This window comes from Saccopteryx leptura, chromosome 4, assembly GCF_036850995.1.
Source record: "Saccopteryx leptura isolate mSacLep1 chromosome 4, mSacLep1_pri_phased_curated, whole genome shotgun sequence".
In the NCBI taxonomy this organism is placed as follows: Eukaryota; Metazoa; Chordata; class Mammalia; order Chiroptera; family Emballonuridae; genus Saccopteryx; species Saccopteryx leptura.
The window spans coordinates 50608298-50625140 of record NC_089506.1 but is presented as its reverse complement, the minus strand read 5'-3'; the positions used below and the strand labels follow the sequence as shown (position 1 = coordinate 50625140).

General features: G+C 44.6%; 1 protein-coding gene and 1 non-coding gene across 7 annotated transcripts in view; one reads left to right on the top strand and one right to left on the bottom strand.

Moving 5' to 3' along the window:
* Positions 1–16843, top strand: part of FARP1 (FERM, ARH/RhoGEF and pleckstrin domain protein 1) — a 353515-nt gene that overhangs the window by 89981 nt on the left and 246691 nt on the right. The gene's annotated exons all lie outside the window — the stretch shown is intronic.
* On the bottom strand, positions 5797–5872 carry TRNAA-AGC (transfer RNA alanine (anticodon AGC)). Its single transcript has one exon. It is a non-coding gene; the product is annotated as a tRNA-Ala (tRNA).

Below are 16843 nucleotides of genomic sequence, written 5' to 3'. Positions count from 1 at the left end.
GACAAGTAACCCCAAAAGAATATATTGTTGGGGAAATAGCTGTGTTAGGCTTGCTCGCTTGCACTCTGCATGATTAGTGCATAAGAACGTGGCAGAGCCACATGTGCATAACCCGTGTAAGGCCATGGGTGGCTGGACTCAGGGCTGATTGCGGATTGCCTGCCCACCACTGCAAGGGGCTGTTTTGGTGCTGTTTGCCTGCTGCTGTGAGAAGCAGTTTTCCTCTGTCTGGTTGCTCATCCTCATTGCGAGACTAATAAATGGGAATGGCCCATCCCTTTCCAGCTCTGCAGTTCCTACCGTCTGCCCAAATCCAGTGTGGACCCGCCTGCCTTGGCTACGGGTGTTATGCGTGGTTGTAGAATCCTAGAGCTGTCTGTGTATGTCTGAACTTAAAGCAGAAATTTGTCTCTTTTTTTTTTTAATGTTATAGGGTATTTTGTTTGTTTTTAAATTTTTTGGCCCTCAGGGAAAAAAGCTGAGGCTGGAGGCTTTGAGCTGGGCTTGTGCTCGGGTGCTCGCTTATAGCAACTGTGAAGAAGAAATCACCTTTATTCTTTTTGTTTTAGTCTTTCTTAGGGGAATGTGCACTTTTGGATCAGTTGCTTAAAGTCTTCGTCTTTTGTTCCCAAAGAGGCAGGACATGCATTTAAACTAAAGGTCTGGGGGAGGGGGGGTATGTCTTTCTTAAATGTTCTGCTTCTCACCTGGAATTTCCACTCCCTGGCGGGGGCGTTGTCCCCTGCAGCTGACCTGATATTAGTGATATTAGAAGGCAGGTATGAGTTCCAGGGCTACTTGATTGTTTTTCATTTAAAAAAGAAATTGACTGTTTTGGGGTAACATTGGTGAATAAGATGATCTAAGTTTCAGGAGACCGGCTCTGTAATACGTGTTCTGTTCTGTGTGTGCCTGGAGCTGTAGTAACTGCCTTTTAAACAGCTACAGTTTAAACCAGAATGAGAAGGAATCTCACGAGTTCACTCAGCTTTTTAAAATGAATCAGTGTTTCTTTCTCCTTATCAGTGTTGCTTTTGGCTCCTTTTATTAGCAGAATTTCTGAAACAGTATTTATGTCCACTCTGCTTTGCATAGCCCTCTCTGTGTTTTATTTAACTTGAATGATAAATGGTGCTGTCTAGGTCTGGCCTCGTGGGGATAAATTTAAAAGCTATTCTAATAGATTAAAACTTTTTTTCATAAATCATTTTACCTCAATCCTGTTAGCCTTCCTTTCTAGCTCTTTAGAAGCAAAGAGTAGAATTTCAATGTTGGCCCGAAATGTTTGTGTGTGCTCCTTTCAACTGTAGAAGTTTGTGATCAAAGTCAGTTCTGTAGCTCTGAAATGATGGCAGGAATTCTTTAACAGCTGTTTGCTATTTTCTCCCTGAAAAAAAGAATCACTCAGTAGAACCTAATAAATAAAAAGAATAAACTGTAATTGAGAAGGTCTGTATCTGACATTAAAGTGGCCAACATTCTGAGAAAACCATAGGGAGCTGGAGAAGCTGCTTTTTTCTCCCTCTCTTTTAAATAGAGATAAATTTTCTTAATTAGAAACACCAAGGTTACAGGCATCCCCAAACTACGGCCCGCCCCCACTGCACTTCTGGAAGGGGCACCTCTTTCATTGGTGGTCAGTGAGAGGACCACTGTATTTGGCAGCCCTCCAATGGTCTGAGGGACAGTGAACTGGCCCCCTGTGTAAAAAGTTTGGAGACCCCTGATAGGACCTTGGATCCTGGCTTCATCACTTACTAGCTGTGTGGCTCTGGGTGAGTCGGTAACCATTCCCAACCTAGTTCCTTGTCTCTAAATAAGGAGACTACCTACTTCATGCTGCTGAGCTGAAACTCAGATGAAATACCTTCTGTACAAACACTTTGCAGAGTTATGGACACATACTCCGTTCTCATAAACTTAATCCTTTTCTTTCATCCTATGCTTTAGGTTCATAATTGTTTTCTAACAGAATAGAGACTCTGCTTTCATGGTAAGGCTGTTAGGTAGGCAAAATGGGGGAAAAGAAAGCATATGAAAACACTTTAAAATAAAGAATTGCATATTGGTGTGGGGTAGGGTAGTTCTCCTCCTCCTCCCCAAGCATTTTGTGTAGTCTCACATTAGACTTGAGCTTTCTTTAGAGGGTGATTTGTTACTTAAACAGAGATGTGCCCCAAGTGGCTTTCGAGAGGCTAAGAATTAAGTGATACTTGGACAGTAGTGATGAATTCTTAATTTCTGACAAGCACATTTACTTCTTTTTCTTTAAATAAAAAAAAAAAAAAAACACACCACCACCTACCTGTAGCTTCTTTGAGCTTTAGTTAGGATAGCTTTAAAAATGGAGGGGTGTTCTCTTAGGTTAAAATTTTTATGTGCCTTTTTGCTTTGCTGAGTTCTTGGTCTCTCTTTATTTGGCCCAAAGCCTGTCCGTTTTCTTGGAGCCCGGGTTTTTCTATGGGAACCGTGTCTGTGTCTGGCACAGACTGGACATTGGGTTTCAAGACCCTTCTCTGGGGCAGCTCTTCACAGTGTGGGCTCTGTGGGTCCCGTTGAAGGAAACGCTTTGCTGGCTAGACATTCCTGTTTGAAGGTTAATCTGAAACATATTGACATACAAATCAGGCTGATTTTTAAATTGTTAGCTTTTTTTTTTTTTTTTTTTTTGAGAGAGAGAGACAGACAGGAAGGGAGAGAGATGAGAAGCATCAACTCTTAGTCATGGCACCTAAGTTGTTCATTGATTACTTTCTTATATGTGCCTTGACCGGGGGGCTTCAGCCAAGCCAGTGGCCTCTTGCTTAATCAGTGACCATAGGGTCATGTCTGTGGTTTTATGCTCAAACCTATGACCAATGCTCAAGCTGATGAGCCCGCACTGAAACTGGCAACCTTGGGGTTTCGAACCTGGGTCCTCAGCATCCCAGGTCGTCATTTCTATTCACTGTGCCACTGCCTGGTCAGGCTAAATTGTTAGCTTTTTTTCTGATTCATTTATTTGTTGACTTCTGTGACCTTGAACATTTGAGTTGGGCATCCTGGGGTTTTTTTTTATATTTTATTTATTGATTTTTAGAGAGAGGGGAGAGAGAGAAAGAAGGGGGAGGAGCAGGAAGCATCAACTCCCATATGTGCCTTGACCAGGCAAGCCCAAGGTTTCGAACCGGCAACCTCAGTGTTCCAGGTCGATGCTTTATCCCACTGTGCCACCACAGGTCAGGCTGGCATCCTGGTTTTAACACGTAAAAAAAAAGTTATACGGAATGATTTAACCCATTTGAAATCATCTGTATCTAAAATTGTGTAAAAGAGCGCTTCTAAAGCCTTTAGTACTTCATAACTGTGAGAGTTTCATGAAAAGCTTTATCTTTCCTCATTTGTACAAACAGGAAGTTAGCTAAGATACCCACAATGGAATTCTGTGGCTCTGGTGTTATTTTATGGAATGTGATCTTGGAAATATGATATGAGTTCTACAAATGTTTATGGACACATGAGGCAAGGTGCTGCTGGTGATAAGCAAATGAATAAAAATAATGACTACCCTTTTAAAAATCCCTTGCTGTGTGCCAGACATTGTGCTAAGTCTGCACATAAATTATCTCATTGGCGGCTGATCAGTAACCCTATGAGGTAGGCATGGATGACCCTGGTGAGGCCTAAAAGGCAAAAAGGACTTGGTTTAGGTCCTGGAGCTGGGGACAAGGAGCCGGTGGCCTGGCCCAGCACCTCCTCACACTTACGTCTGCTTTCCTGTCAGATGGTTCTGGGCCATAAGGGATCCCTTAGGATAACCTAGCGTGTCAGTCATGCTGTTCCCTGAGACAGATGTCAATGACAGGTTCTCTTAAGTGGGTAGGATATTGAACAGGGCTGAATCTGCAGGACAGAGACCCAGCAAAGACAGGACTTGTAATGTCATATAAGCACGGTGGAGACTGATAAGGGCTTCAGACAGAATGCCAAGAGCTGACAGACACGAGAAATGGAGAGGGTAGAACTGATAGGACTTGGCCGCTGCTGGGAAGGAGTACCCAGAGTGTGAGAACATAGACAGTCCTTAGTTTTACGGGAGCACCCAGAGTGGGAGAACACAGACAGTCCTTAGGTTTACAGGAGCACCCAGAGTGGGAGAACAGAGACAGTCCTTAGGTTTACGGGACCACCCAGAGTGGGAGAACAGAGACAGTCCTTAGGTTTACGGGAGCACCCAGAGTGGGAGAACATAGACAGTCCTTAGGTTTACAACCTGTGAGGCTCTGCTGTCACAGAGGACTAGGAAGTCAATTGGCACAGGCCTTCCCATGATAACTGTTGTACTAGAAGTAATATCTTCCTTCAGTTTGCAGGAAAGGAGCATTGCTATCGTTGCTAATAAAAGGCATTGCCTTATTTTGATCACAGAGGAGAATTTGTGGCTCCGTAAATGAACCTCCAAGATTCATAGTAATTATGTAAATTGTACAAACTGGAGGTATCAAATAGAGGTTGATTGCTTGGTTTCTATTTTCATTATAAAATTTATGTTTAGCCTGATCAGGCAGTGGTGCAGTGGCTAGAGCATTGGCTTGGATACTTAGAACTGAGGTTCGAAACCCCGAGGTCACCGGCTTGAGTTCGGGCTCACCAGCTTGAGTGCGGGGTTGCCAGCTTGAGCCTGGAATCATGGACACAATCCTGTGGTCACTGTCTTGAGCCCAAAGGTCACTGGCTTGAACAAGGGGTCACTGGTTGGGCCGGAGCCCCCTGCCCTTCATCAAGGCACATATGAGAAAGCAATCAATGAACAACTAAGGTGTCGCAACAAAGAATTGGTGCTTCTCATCTCTCTCTCTTCCTGTTTATTCCTGTATCTCTAAAAAAAAAAAAAAAATTTACATTTACTCTTTGTGTTTCAATTTCCTCGTCTCCTGGAAGCTACTCAGTTCAACTTGCTATACCTGGCTGACAGCTGCTGGCTGGGAAAACATTTAAATCCAGCATCTTCAACAGACTTTTCAAAACCTTTAGCTTGTTGTTTAATTTTGATGCAATTTACTTATGAGATGAACTATAAAGTGCATGTGGCCATTATGTGATTGTCCAATGGTCATTTGTCAGAACGTGCTTCTGTCAGCAAACAGAACTCAAATGCTTTGATCCTAGACATAAGACTGAATGTCTGACGCATTGAAAAGCAAGACCAAAAAGCACTGGTTATTAGGTCGTCACAGCAAAACTTTCTCATCATTATAATCTGCATTAATGTTCTAGGGCTGCTATAAGAAAGTACCATAGGTTGGGGGACTTAAATAACAGAGATTTATCCTCTTAAAGTTCTGGAGGCCAGGAGTTCAAGATCAAGGTGCTGGTGGAGTTGGTCCCTTCTGAGGGAGACTCTGTCCGACATCTTTCTCCTACCTTCTGGGGGTTTGCTGGCAATGTCTGGTGTTTCCTGGCTGGTAGACTGAGTGGCCCAGTCTGTGCCTTCATCTTTTTTTTTTTTGCATTTTTCTGAAGCTGGAAACAGGGAGAGACAGTCAGACAGACTCCCGCATGCGCCCGACCGGGATCCACCCGGCACACCCACCAGGGGGCGACGCTCTGCCCACCAGGGGGCGATGCTCTGCCCATCCTGGGTGTCGCCATGTTGCGACCAGAGCCACTCTAGCGCCTGGGGCAGAGGCCACAGAGCCATCCCCAGCGCCCGGGCCATCTTTGCTCCAATGGAGCCTTGGCTGCGGGAGGGGAAGAGAGAGACAGAGAGGAAGGCGCGGCGGAGGGGTGGAGAAGCAAATGGGCGCTTCTCCTGTGTGCCCTGGCCGGGAATCGAACCCGGGTCCTCCGCACGCTAGGCCGACGCTCTACCACTGAGCCAACCAGCCAGGGCTGTGCCTTCATCTTGGCATGGTATATTCTCCTAGATCAGGGGTCCCCAAACTACGGCCCGCGGGCTGCATGCGGCCCCCTGAGGCCATTTATCCGGCCCCTGCCGCACTTCTGGAAGGGGCACCTCTTTCATTGGTGGTCAGTGAGAGGAGCACATTGACCATCTCATTAGCCAAAAGGAGGCCCATAGTTCCCATTGAAATACTGGTCAGTTTGTTGATTTAAATTTACTTGTTCTTTATTTTAAATATTGTATTTGTTCCCGTTTTGTTTTTTTTTTACTTTAAAATAAGATATGTGCAGTGTGCATAGGGATTTGTTCATAGTTTTTTTTTATAGTCTGGCCCTCCAACGGTCTGAGGGACAGTGAACTGGCACCCTGTGTAAAAAGTTTGGGGACCCCTGTCCTAGATGGATGTCTCTACATTTCCCCTTTTTATAAGGACCCCAGTCCTGTGGAATTAGGGCTCATGTCAAGTGACCTCATTTTAACTTAATTACCTCTGTAAAGAGTCTATTTCCAAATAAGGTCATATTCTGAAGTACTGGAGGTTAGGACTTCAACACACGAAATTTGTTAAAAAACATATTTAACATTGTAAAAAAAAAAAAAAAAAAGATGTGTTTCTCCAGGAGCCTCAAGAAGGACTTCTTCAACATGCCACTCTTTAAAATAAAAACAGTTTTGTCTTTGTTCTCACTGCTAATTTTGTAGAAAGATTTTCTTTTTAATGTTTTTTGGGGAAAAAAATTGTTAAGGCACATTGTGTGTAAGACTCTATCTGATAGATAACTTCAAGTGTTCCTTAATTCCAAATTCTGAGTGTGTGGAATAGCAAGAGAAGTAAGATGTAAAAGGCCTGTGTGACTGACCTTCTCAGAGTACAGGGGACACTTGAATGTAATAGATGTTCAATAGTAAATATTTAATAACACTTCTTTTAAAAAATATTTTTTCGGCCCTGGCCGGTTGGCTCAGCGGTAGAGCGTGGGCCTGGCATGCAGAAGTCCCGGGTTCGATTCCCGGCCAGGGCACATAGGAGAAGCGCCCATTTGCTTCTCCATCCCCCCCCCCTTCTTTCTGTCTCTTTCTTCCCCTCCTGTAGCCAAAGACTCCATTGGAGCAAGGATGGCCCGGGCGCTGGGGATGGCTCCTTGGCCTCTGTCCCAGGCGCTAGAGTGGCTCTGGTCACGGCAGAGTGATGCCCCGGAGGGGCAGAGCATTGCCCCCTGGTGGGCAGAGCATTGCCCCTGGTGGGCGTGCCGGGTGGATCCCGGTCGGGCGCATGTGGGAGTCTGTCTGACTGTCTCTCCCCGTTTCCAGCTTCAAAAAAGAAAAAAAAATATTTTTCCATTGATTTGAGAGAGAGAAAAGGGGGAATGGGAAAAGGGAAGGGAGAGAGAGAGAGAGAGAGAGAGAGAGAGAGAGAGAAGCATCAAGTCATTTCACTTAGTTGTTCCATTTAGTTGTGCACTCACTGGTTGCTTCTTGTACGTTCCCTGACTGGAGGTTGAATCCGTGACCTCTGGTGCACAGGGATGGCACTTTATCCACTGGTCCATCTGGCCAGGGCCTAGTAACATTTCCGTGAAAGCCCGTGCCCTGGTGTTTGTGATCTATTTCCAGGGCTGTCATGAGTTTGTTTTCTGTCTGCCTCTTAATTTGTCCCTCCCATGACACCTGTCCTTTAGCCTGGTGGTGGCCTCGACCCTCTTCCCCAGGCACTGGCCTCAGTGGGTCCATGCTCCCTGTTCAGATGTCGGGGACTTAGCAATGAGGACCCTCATCCTCCGTCAGCAGCACCGGCTCCCTGGCCTTGCAGCGGCCAGAGCTCCTTCCTTCTCTGCTGCTACACCCAGGCAGTCAACAGCTGTTTGAAACAATTACACGACCACAGAGGTAGCCGCCACTGTAAACTTATGCACTCAGATCTCACCTGGTCCTCAGAGCTTCCTGTCTATTATAAATAAAGACTACCCTTGGTCACTGCTGCCTAGTGTCCCATGGCGGCTGTTACAGACCTTCCGGACCCTTCGGGCCCTCTTACTCCCGTGACCTCACCGGTCGGATTCACAGCAAGAAACACACGATCCCCTCAAGAGGTTTTATATGGAAATAATGTACTGACAGGACAGTTCACAGGAGCGTGGACAGGAGGAAGTCAGGAAACCAGCAAGGGAAAATGAAGAAGCAGGGGGAAGCCCGTATCACCCTAAGTCCTGAAGGCAAGGAGAAGGATTGGTTCCCAAGGCCGGCATGCTGTGGCCATGCAGGAGGAGCTGGCCAGCAGGAGCCAGGGCCCCCGCGGGGCCAGGAGGGACTCAGAGGAGGGTGGGTGATGAATAGCCTACTCTCTCTTCCTGACCACTCAGCAGTGCCTCTCATTGTTGAACCCAACCGGAGGCCCACAGGAAAGCCGAGGCGGCCATCTGGAGAGCCGGACCTGCAGGGAGCAGTGACAGAGTAGCCAGGGCACCCTCTCTCTCGGGAGATGACCAACACTCTGACCTCACAGAGAAAATCAAGTCCTCCAGGGGGCCTCTTACACTCCATCTAGGTCAGACCTCTAACCCTGAAGCTTGTGTCCTTTCTCCGCCTTCATTTCTGTCCCCGCTGTCTCGGGCGATTCATCCCTCTTCCCGCTCACTGACCATCCTTACTCCCATCTCCGGTGGGACTGTACCTCTGCTTCACAGATAGGCATCAGATACCTTCTAGTCACTTAAGAGTTCTGTGATTCATGGACATGCTTTCATTTGTGGACAGTTTTATCAGTAGACTCCAAATGAGGAAGAAAAATAAACCGCACAGCGTCTACTGAATCTGTGTGTGAGTTGAAATAAAATGTAGGTATTATTACTATTAAGCCATCTTATCATCCCTTAGCTGGATTTACTTATTTTTGTAAGTGCCAAGATAACATATCATTAGAGCTGGAACGTCTGGTTTTATTATACAGCGTGGAGAATTGCTTTCCCTGTATTAATTGGGTTTCAGTTGTGTTTAATAACTCATTGCATCCAGATAGGTTTTACTGTGATGCCTGGAGTTCCCATGTGCTGACCACCTGATGCGGCTCTTGGACCTACTCAGTGTTTCGGTGTGTTGAGCGCTTACCCATTATTCACATCTGAAGAGAGAAACCTTCATTTTGAGCGAGGTCTTAGTGTTTCCTAACTGAACTTTCAGAACCCTTAATGAAAAAGATAGACTTCTTTCTTTGTCCCTGCCTTTCTGTTCCAAGGACAGTTTCTCTAAGGTGGGTTTTTCCACTCGTGCCCACTGCTGCCTTCTGTCTGGAGCTCCTGAAAGGCACATGGCAGTCTTACAGAGTCAAGTCCTAATTTCCTCCCGAAAACTGGTTCAACAGAAACTGAAACATCGCCAGCAGCCTTCTGGCATCTTGCCAAGTCAGGGTCATTTAGAGAGAGGTTTTATGTGGGTACGAGTAGTATTGCCTAGCCTCCAAACTTATTTTTGCCCTCTGCCTGGCTCCAAAAAGGCTTGACTGTGGTTCCTGGTATGTTGGTTTTGTGCAGGGGTCCCTAAACTATGGCCCACGGGCCGCATGCGGCCCCCTGAGGCCATTTATTGTCCCCTGCTGCACTTCCAGAAGGGGCACCTCTTTCATTGGTGGTCAGTGAGAGGAGCATAGTTCCCATTGAAATACTGGTCAGTTTGTTGATTTAAATTTACTTGTTCTTTATTTTAAATATTGTATCTGTTCCTGTTTTGTTTTTTTATTTTAAAATAAGATATGTGCAATGTGCATAGGGATTTGTTCATAGTTTTTTTTATAGTCCATCCCTCCAACGGTCTGAGGAACAGTGAACTGGCCCCCTGTGTAAAAAGTTTGGGGACTCCTGGTTTTGTGTTTGGTCATTGTTTGGTGGAATACAGGTACTGGACTAAAGCAAGGCCTTCTGCTCTGGGCCCGGTATTCACACGCACCCTCGCGCAGTCTGTGATGTTTGTCAGTCCTGCTTGCAACACTTCCTGCTGTAGTATCAAGGTGACACTTCAGTTGCACTCTATTTCCTTGGCTATTCCCTCACTTAATGACTTAATTTGACATTTGTTGGAATATCGGTATTAGTTTGCTAGGGTTTCTGTAACAAAGCACCACATTTGGGTCAGCTTAGCGACAGTAACCTATTGTTTACAGTTCTGGAGGCTGGAAGTCTGAGATCAGGGTATCAGCAGGGTTGGTTCCTTCCGAGGCTGTGAGGGAGACTGTTTCATGCCTCTCCCCAGCTTCTGGTGATTTGCTGGCAATTTCTGGTGTTTCTTGGCTTGTAGATGTATCTCTAGCAATCTCTGCCTTCATCTTCACATGACATTCTGTGTGTGTGTCTGTCTGTCTCTCTCTCGGTTTCTTTTTTTTATAAAGCCACTGTCATTGGTTAAGTGCCCACCCTAATGACCCCATCTTAACTAGATCATCTGCAAAGACCCTATTTCCAGATAAAGTGTCTGAGGGCTGGGGGTTAGGACTTCAACATATGAACTCTGGGGAGATGTAATTCAACCCAAACATATAGCAGCTTTCACTGTTTGGCTTGTTTATGAAACATCAGTAGAGAAATGGTTGGGCCTTCTGCTGCTCTGACTTCTAGCTGTGCACCTTATGTATTCAGTTTTCTGTCCTAGTACTTTTGGAGCACATTGTGAAATGGGACATTCTCTCAGTAAGCGGAAGAGAACTTTAGCTCTCCAAACTCTCTTAAATCACACACAACCGTAATTAAAGTGAGACCCATAGTGTGGTCAGCCATGTTAGACGCGAAACCTTGGCTGTTCCAATCAAATAAACTGTAGGAGTAGATTAGTTTTGAGTAATTTCCCCTCCTCCCCCAGAATTTTTCAGTGACTCAGTAATGGGAGAGTGCTAGCTTGAAAGTCACTGTGTAGTACCTCCTAACATCATCCTGTTGAATGTCTCTAACATCATTCACTCTGATTCTGGCAAAGATCCATTCCTTTGATGTATTAGCCCAGGTTGAAAAAAACAAGTCCTCACTGTTATCCCAGAGTTCTTTCCGTCTTCAAACAGTTATGCCAAAGAACATCACTACTCACCAGAGAAATGCAAATTTAAACCACAATAAGATATTACCTGCTGCTCATTAGGTTGGCTGCTGTCAAAAACAGAATATAACAAGTGTTGATGAGGATGTAGAGAAAATTGAAACCCTTGTGCCCAGTTGGTGGGAATGTAAAATGGCAGCCTCTATGGAAAATATTATGGCGGTTCCTCAAAGAATTAAACGTAGAATTACTATATGATCCAGCAATCTCACTTCTGGGCGTATATCCAAAATCATTGAAATCAGGGTCTTGAAGAGATATCTGTACATCTGTGTTCTTTTTTGTGTGTGTGTGTGTGTGTGACAGAGACAGAGAGAGGAACAGACAGACTGGAAGGGAGGGAGATGAGAAGCATCAATTCTTTGTTGCGGCACCTTAGTTTCTCACTGATTGCTCTCCCATATGTGCCTTGACCGGGGGGCTACAGCAGACCAGGTGACCCCCCTGCTCTAGCCAGAGACCTTAGGGCCAAGCTGGTGAGCCTTGCTCAAACCAGATGAGTCCGCACTCAAACTGGAGACCTCAGGGTCTCAAACCTGGGTCCTCCGCATCCCAGTCCGACGCTCTGTCCACTGCGCCACCGCCTGGTCAGGCACATCTGTGTTCATTATAGTATTATTTACAATAGCCAGGAGGTGGAAGCAACCCAAATGTGTGTCAAGGAAGAATGAATAACAGGTGGTATATACATACTTTGGAATATTATTCAGTCTTAAAAGGAAGGAAATCTTGTAAAATGCTACCTCATGATATGAACCATGAGAGCATCATGTTAATTGAAATAAGCCAGTGAACTCTGGCCAGGTGGCTTGGTTGGTTAGAATGTTGCTGTGAAATGCAGAGGTTGATCCCTGGTTAGGGCACATACAGGAATAGATTGATGTTCCTGTCTCTCTAAAATCAATCAATCAATCAATCAATGATTAATAAAGAAATAAGCCACTGACAAAAAGACAAATACTATGTGAATACAGTTATAAGGGATACCAAGAACAGTCAAATCCTTAGAGATAGAAAGGAGAACGTGATTGCCAGAGGCTGGGGGTGGGGGAACGGAGGGTTGTTTAATGAGAGCGTAGTTTCCGTTTTGCAAGATGAAAAAGTTTAGAGATCTATGTGAATATACTTTACATTCCTGAATTGTACTCTTAAAAATGGTTAAGATAAGAGATTTATGTTGTGTGTGTGTGTGTTTTTAACCACAATTAAAAAAAAATTGGAAACTAGTTAAAATAGCCACAGCTGATGTCAGCACTTGAGGAAAAATAGTCTAGACCAGTGTTTTTCAACTGCCGGTCCACTAGAAATTTCTTGCCAGTCCATGAAAGAGTTAACCACCCTGATGTTGTAGCACAGTTGAAAAACACTGGTCTAGACCCTCATTCCCACTGCACTTGACTTCAGTTGAATCCTGACAGTGTACCAGGCAGTGTTGGGGGTATGGGAATAGATTCCACTTTTGGTAAAGGACTTGGAGGAGGGGAAAAATTCCTTTGAATGAACAAAAATACTACTCACAAGTATTGTGACTTCTTTAGCTCTGTAGATGATAGATGAAGGATGCTTTGAAGACATTCAAAGTAACATTTAAATTTCACTAGCATGCAGGGTATCATTAAGTGTTTATCTCCTGTTTATAGATCATTAGTTAACATTTTATGGCTCTTGTCGCCCAGAGAGATGTTAAATCCTTTAAGGCTGGGCCTGGGCTCTCTGTTACCTCTACAGCTGCCTGTTTGTCTTGCACGTACCAGGAGTAAATAGTTGATAGATCTCCTTTACTCACTGATATATTCCTTGGACCTTTAGCAAAGCGCTTAATTCTAAGGGTCAGTTCACCTCCACTTATTTGCTGAGTTTTAGGCTATCTAATGATTGGCAACACTATGTAAAGATAGTTTCAAGAAGACACTGAGGTTAACAAGGTATTTTGTATTTTTTATGTTCTAGCAATGTATATGTAAATTGACTAGCTGACTAATTCTCATAACCTCAGAAACTGACTCTTTTAGTATTGCATAAAACATACCTTCCAGTAAGCAAGCCAAAGAGTATCTTCCCACTGCACTTGGCATGCAGAGCTGTAATTAAATATTGTTTTTGAGTAATGTTTAACATTCCAAGCAGAGAGCTGTCAAGATATACCATTTGGACCTTGCTCTAATTAACTCCCTGCAAATGATAAATTTTCTATTCTTTTCCCTGCCTATACTTTCTTCTCCTTTGCAAAGTCTCATCTGACAGTGAAGATGAAACAAGTCAAAATGGTATTTATTCTGCTCCTGTTGCAGCATTTGGAAACCTGTAGCTAAAAACTTTTTACAAGGAATTTTAAATGTGTATCCCTAGAGGATAGCATTTGGGTTGCTTTTCCCATTATGAAATCCTTTCTCTCTTTTTATATTTTATTCGCCTCTTGAGGCCTCGGAATGACAATGTGTAAAATACTAGCTTATGGCATCAGCGGGACATGTGATGTCATCTCAGAAGCTGTTTTTCTTAGAGGATAAGGTCACAGCACTACTTATAGTAGAAATGAGAAGGAAGATGGCGGCAAAGTGTGTGCAAAGCTGTGGGACCTGCAGTTACCTCCTTTGAGTTACTAGGCCTCAGTTATCTCTCTGCTCTACCGGACATTCTCGTTTAGAGAAGTAAACAAAAAAGAAAAGTAGATGGAATATGTAATTTTTTGTGTGCTTAAAAGATTATTCAGGAAAAGAAAGCATTATTTAAAATCCAAGTTGTGATGATATATTGACATTTCCTAGCAGGTGGCACGGTGGTTGCTGGTCATGAACCAGGGCACCATGCGATAAATGAGTTATTGCTGTTTACTTGCTTGAGAATTTGGTATGCCCCCTTCCCAGTAAGAGAGAGAGGGAGAGAGATTGATTTTGGCGTTATTGAAAAGATTATTATTGTCCATGAAGCTGGCACAGTAGCTCATGTTAATAATTGCTTGTTAACACACTGCTTTTGAGCCTTTGAGGTTTTGGCATCTTTGAACAGATGAGAACCAGAGAAACGTCTGGGCTTTAAAAAAAAAATTAACCATACAACCTTTCCAGCCCCTTAATATTTACCCCTAAAGAAATCTGTGTTCATGGCATAAAATTGGGAAAAAGAAAAAAGGCCGCATTACCCAACCAGACAAAGGTGTTGATATTTTATGCTCTTTCCATGCAGTTGTTTTTATATATTTTCTCAATCAAGACTCTTTATGTTGTAAATCAACAGAAAATGATTCTGGGAAGTAAGGAAGGGGCTTGTGGGAAAGTCATCGGGGCAGCACGCCATTGCCGCCTAACGCGGCCTGGAGTTGTCGGTCAGGCAGACACCCTATCTGTCTGTTAGAGGATCATTTTTAAAAACTAGAACATATTGTACATATTAAACCTCATTCTGTCCACCTTGGGAAACACACTGTTACTGATGGGTGGAGGGAGTCTCAAAGAGGAAGAACCTAGGAGTATAGCAGGGACCCAGAGAAAGGACCCCTCCTTGCCCGCAGCCCTGTGATCACGGAGTGGTCCAGCAGTTCGCTGTGGGGCTTGGCCAGCAAGGGCAACTAGCCGCAGAATACTTCCTGGGCCAAGTTGATATTTGGACAGAAGATACACAATGAATTCTTAAGACCCGGGCAAGGGAAGCATAGGAAAGTGACAAGAATAACACTGCCGACAAGCTTATTGTCAGCCCGGGGAGGGCACCAGAAACAGTGAAGAGGTTTATAAGGCAACAGGTAGGTTTCCCTGTTTAACACCATTTGGGGAGCCATTCCTGGTGCCGTCTTAGGGTTTATACAGGGACTGGAGTATTTTTCTCTTTCTCGTGGAGGAGAAAATGTCCTCTTTAAGATCTGACCCTTCACTTAGTTATTTGTTTAATGACTATGAATCTTGAGAGCCTTATTGTTTCTTCACGTCGTCTCCCTTTCCGACTGAAGTGTTCTTTGCTATAAACCACGGTCTAGTATGCAGTGACTTCAGGTTTCATTGTTGTTCTGGAGAACTGCTAGGGTGTGCGGGGAAAAATGTTTATCAGAAGGAGTTTTTAGGTTCCACGCTGTGAAAGTAGACTCCTTCAGTTGGTGCTAAGGCACAGCAGTAGCGAGGCAGGTGAAGATCGTGCACTCACGATTATGCTTCTACTGAGAATGCAGTGCTTGGAAACTTGATGTAGTGAAGGATGTACTTGATAGTATGGTCTGATTTTCCCAGAAAAGGGCCCTGAAAGTTTCCCTGTCTACAGAAGATCAAGTGAGGACTGCATGAAGGCCTTTGGTGGTGGTGTTATTTAGGAGGACCTCTGTCTACAGGTCTGCATGCCCTCCTGGGCGCGCTGCCTGCAGGTTTTGTAGTTCGGAATGAGCGCTGTTGCCGTGGGTGTAACTCAGCTCAGTGGTTGGGCATTCCTTGGCACAGTAGAGATACCTGAGGGCCTTGGCAAGGCACCTCATTCAGCCCATCTTACTTTTTTGTTTATATAGAGTTCTTTGTTGAAATAAAAGGATTGTTTAAAAAGGGGGTGGTGGTAATAACATCCTCTTCCTCTCCTGAGTTTAGAACCAACTGAGGAGGCCTGCTATCCACTGCCAATCACAGCGTCAGCCCTGATGAACGCTAGACTTCGGCGCTGGCCAGCTGTGCTGATTACTTGTGCCCTGGGTCAGGCTGACTCACCACACATCCAGGCTCTGGCATACAGACGGGCAGCCACAGGCGCCCCCTAGGTGAGAACTGTCCAGACAGTGGAGGCCATGCCAGCGGGCAAGACTGACCAAAACGGGGGAAGTTCTGAGAGAGAAGACCCAAATCCTCCCCTAAATTTACCCATCACTCCAGTGAAGGAGCGAGTGAGGGGGGGGGGGAGGCGAGGAGGGTCCCCCAGTGGGGAACCATGACTAGAAAATTATGTTTAATTGTTATTACACTTGCTGTAGGAGGATTCTGTGTATGTGAGGGAGTTGGACTTCTTGGGGGAAACTGAAAGGCTCGTGGACTGTGCTTGCTACTTAATTCAGTGAGGAAGTTTTCCATTTCTAAGGAGTATTTTTTACTTCCTTTCAAACTTCAAAGATTGTGGTAGAGGAATGACAGGGATGCTGAGTTTTTATAGCATTATATATCAATCATTTGGTATTTTCCGTTAGTGCTCAGATCTGCAATGTTATTTAGATTTTCTTCTCAAAAAAGTGCCTTGCAGATCTCGGGAAGGGTCTGAAGTCAGAAAATGGAAAGAGGGAGAAAGTTATCTCACATTTTCACGTGGTGTGAGTAAATATGTCTACATCTGACGCTGAGGATTTCTCCCTAATCAGGAAAAAGTTGACGTTTACAACCAAGTTGTCAGTTTACTAACTCTCCCTGTCTTCTGGCCAGACTTAATGTGCACTAGTGTGTTGGCTGAGTCCTGTGGTTTTGATACCCTGTGCAGGTCAGGTTTTTTCTTAAAGGAAACTAGCCTCTGCTTGATGATGTCTTTCAACATTCTTGAGTGTGGCCCAGTGACGTCCTTTTGCCTTATAACTCACCTTTGTTCTCAAACCTTGTTCTTGGAAGGGGAGTTGAATTTTGGGAAACTCTGTCAGACCAAGGAAACTGGACTTCACTGAATATTCTTTGAGGCAAGCTGCGAGTGGTACGTGGCTTATTGGCCTCTATTTGTCTTGAAACCAAAAAGGAAGATGTGAGGACTTAACCTCTCAGACATTAGAAAAAGTGGAAACACTCGGAGCTCCTGACTCTCAGTTGGGCCGTTGGCACTGGATCAAAGGGAGAAGTCCCCAGAGGACAAACCATGGTAAGTGGGATTGCAGCTTTCCCTCCACCATATGAGCTTTATGATGGGAAAATTCAGTGTAAAGGCATGTTTACTACTTCC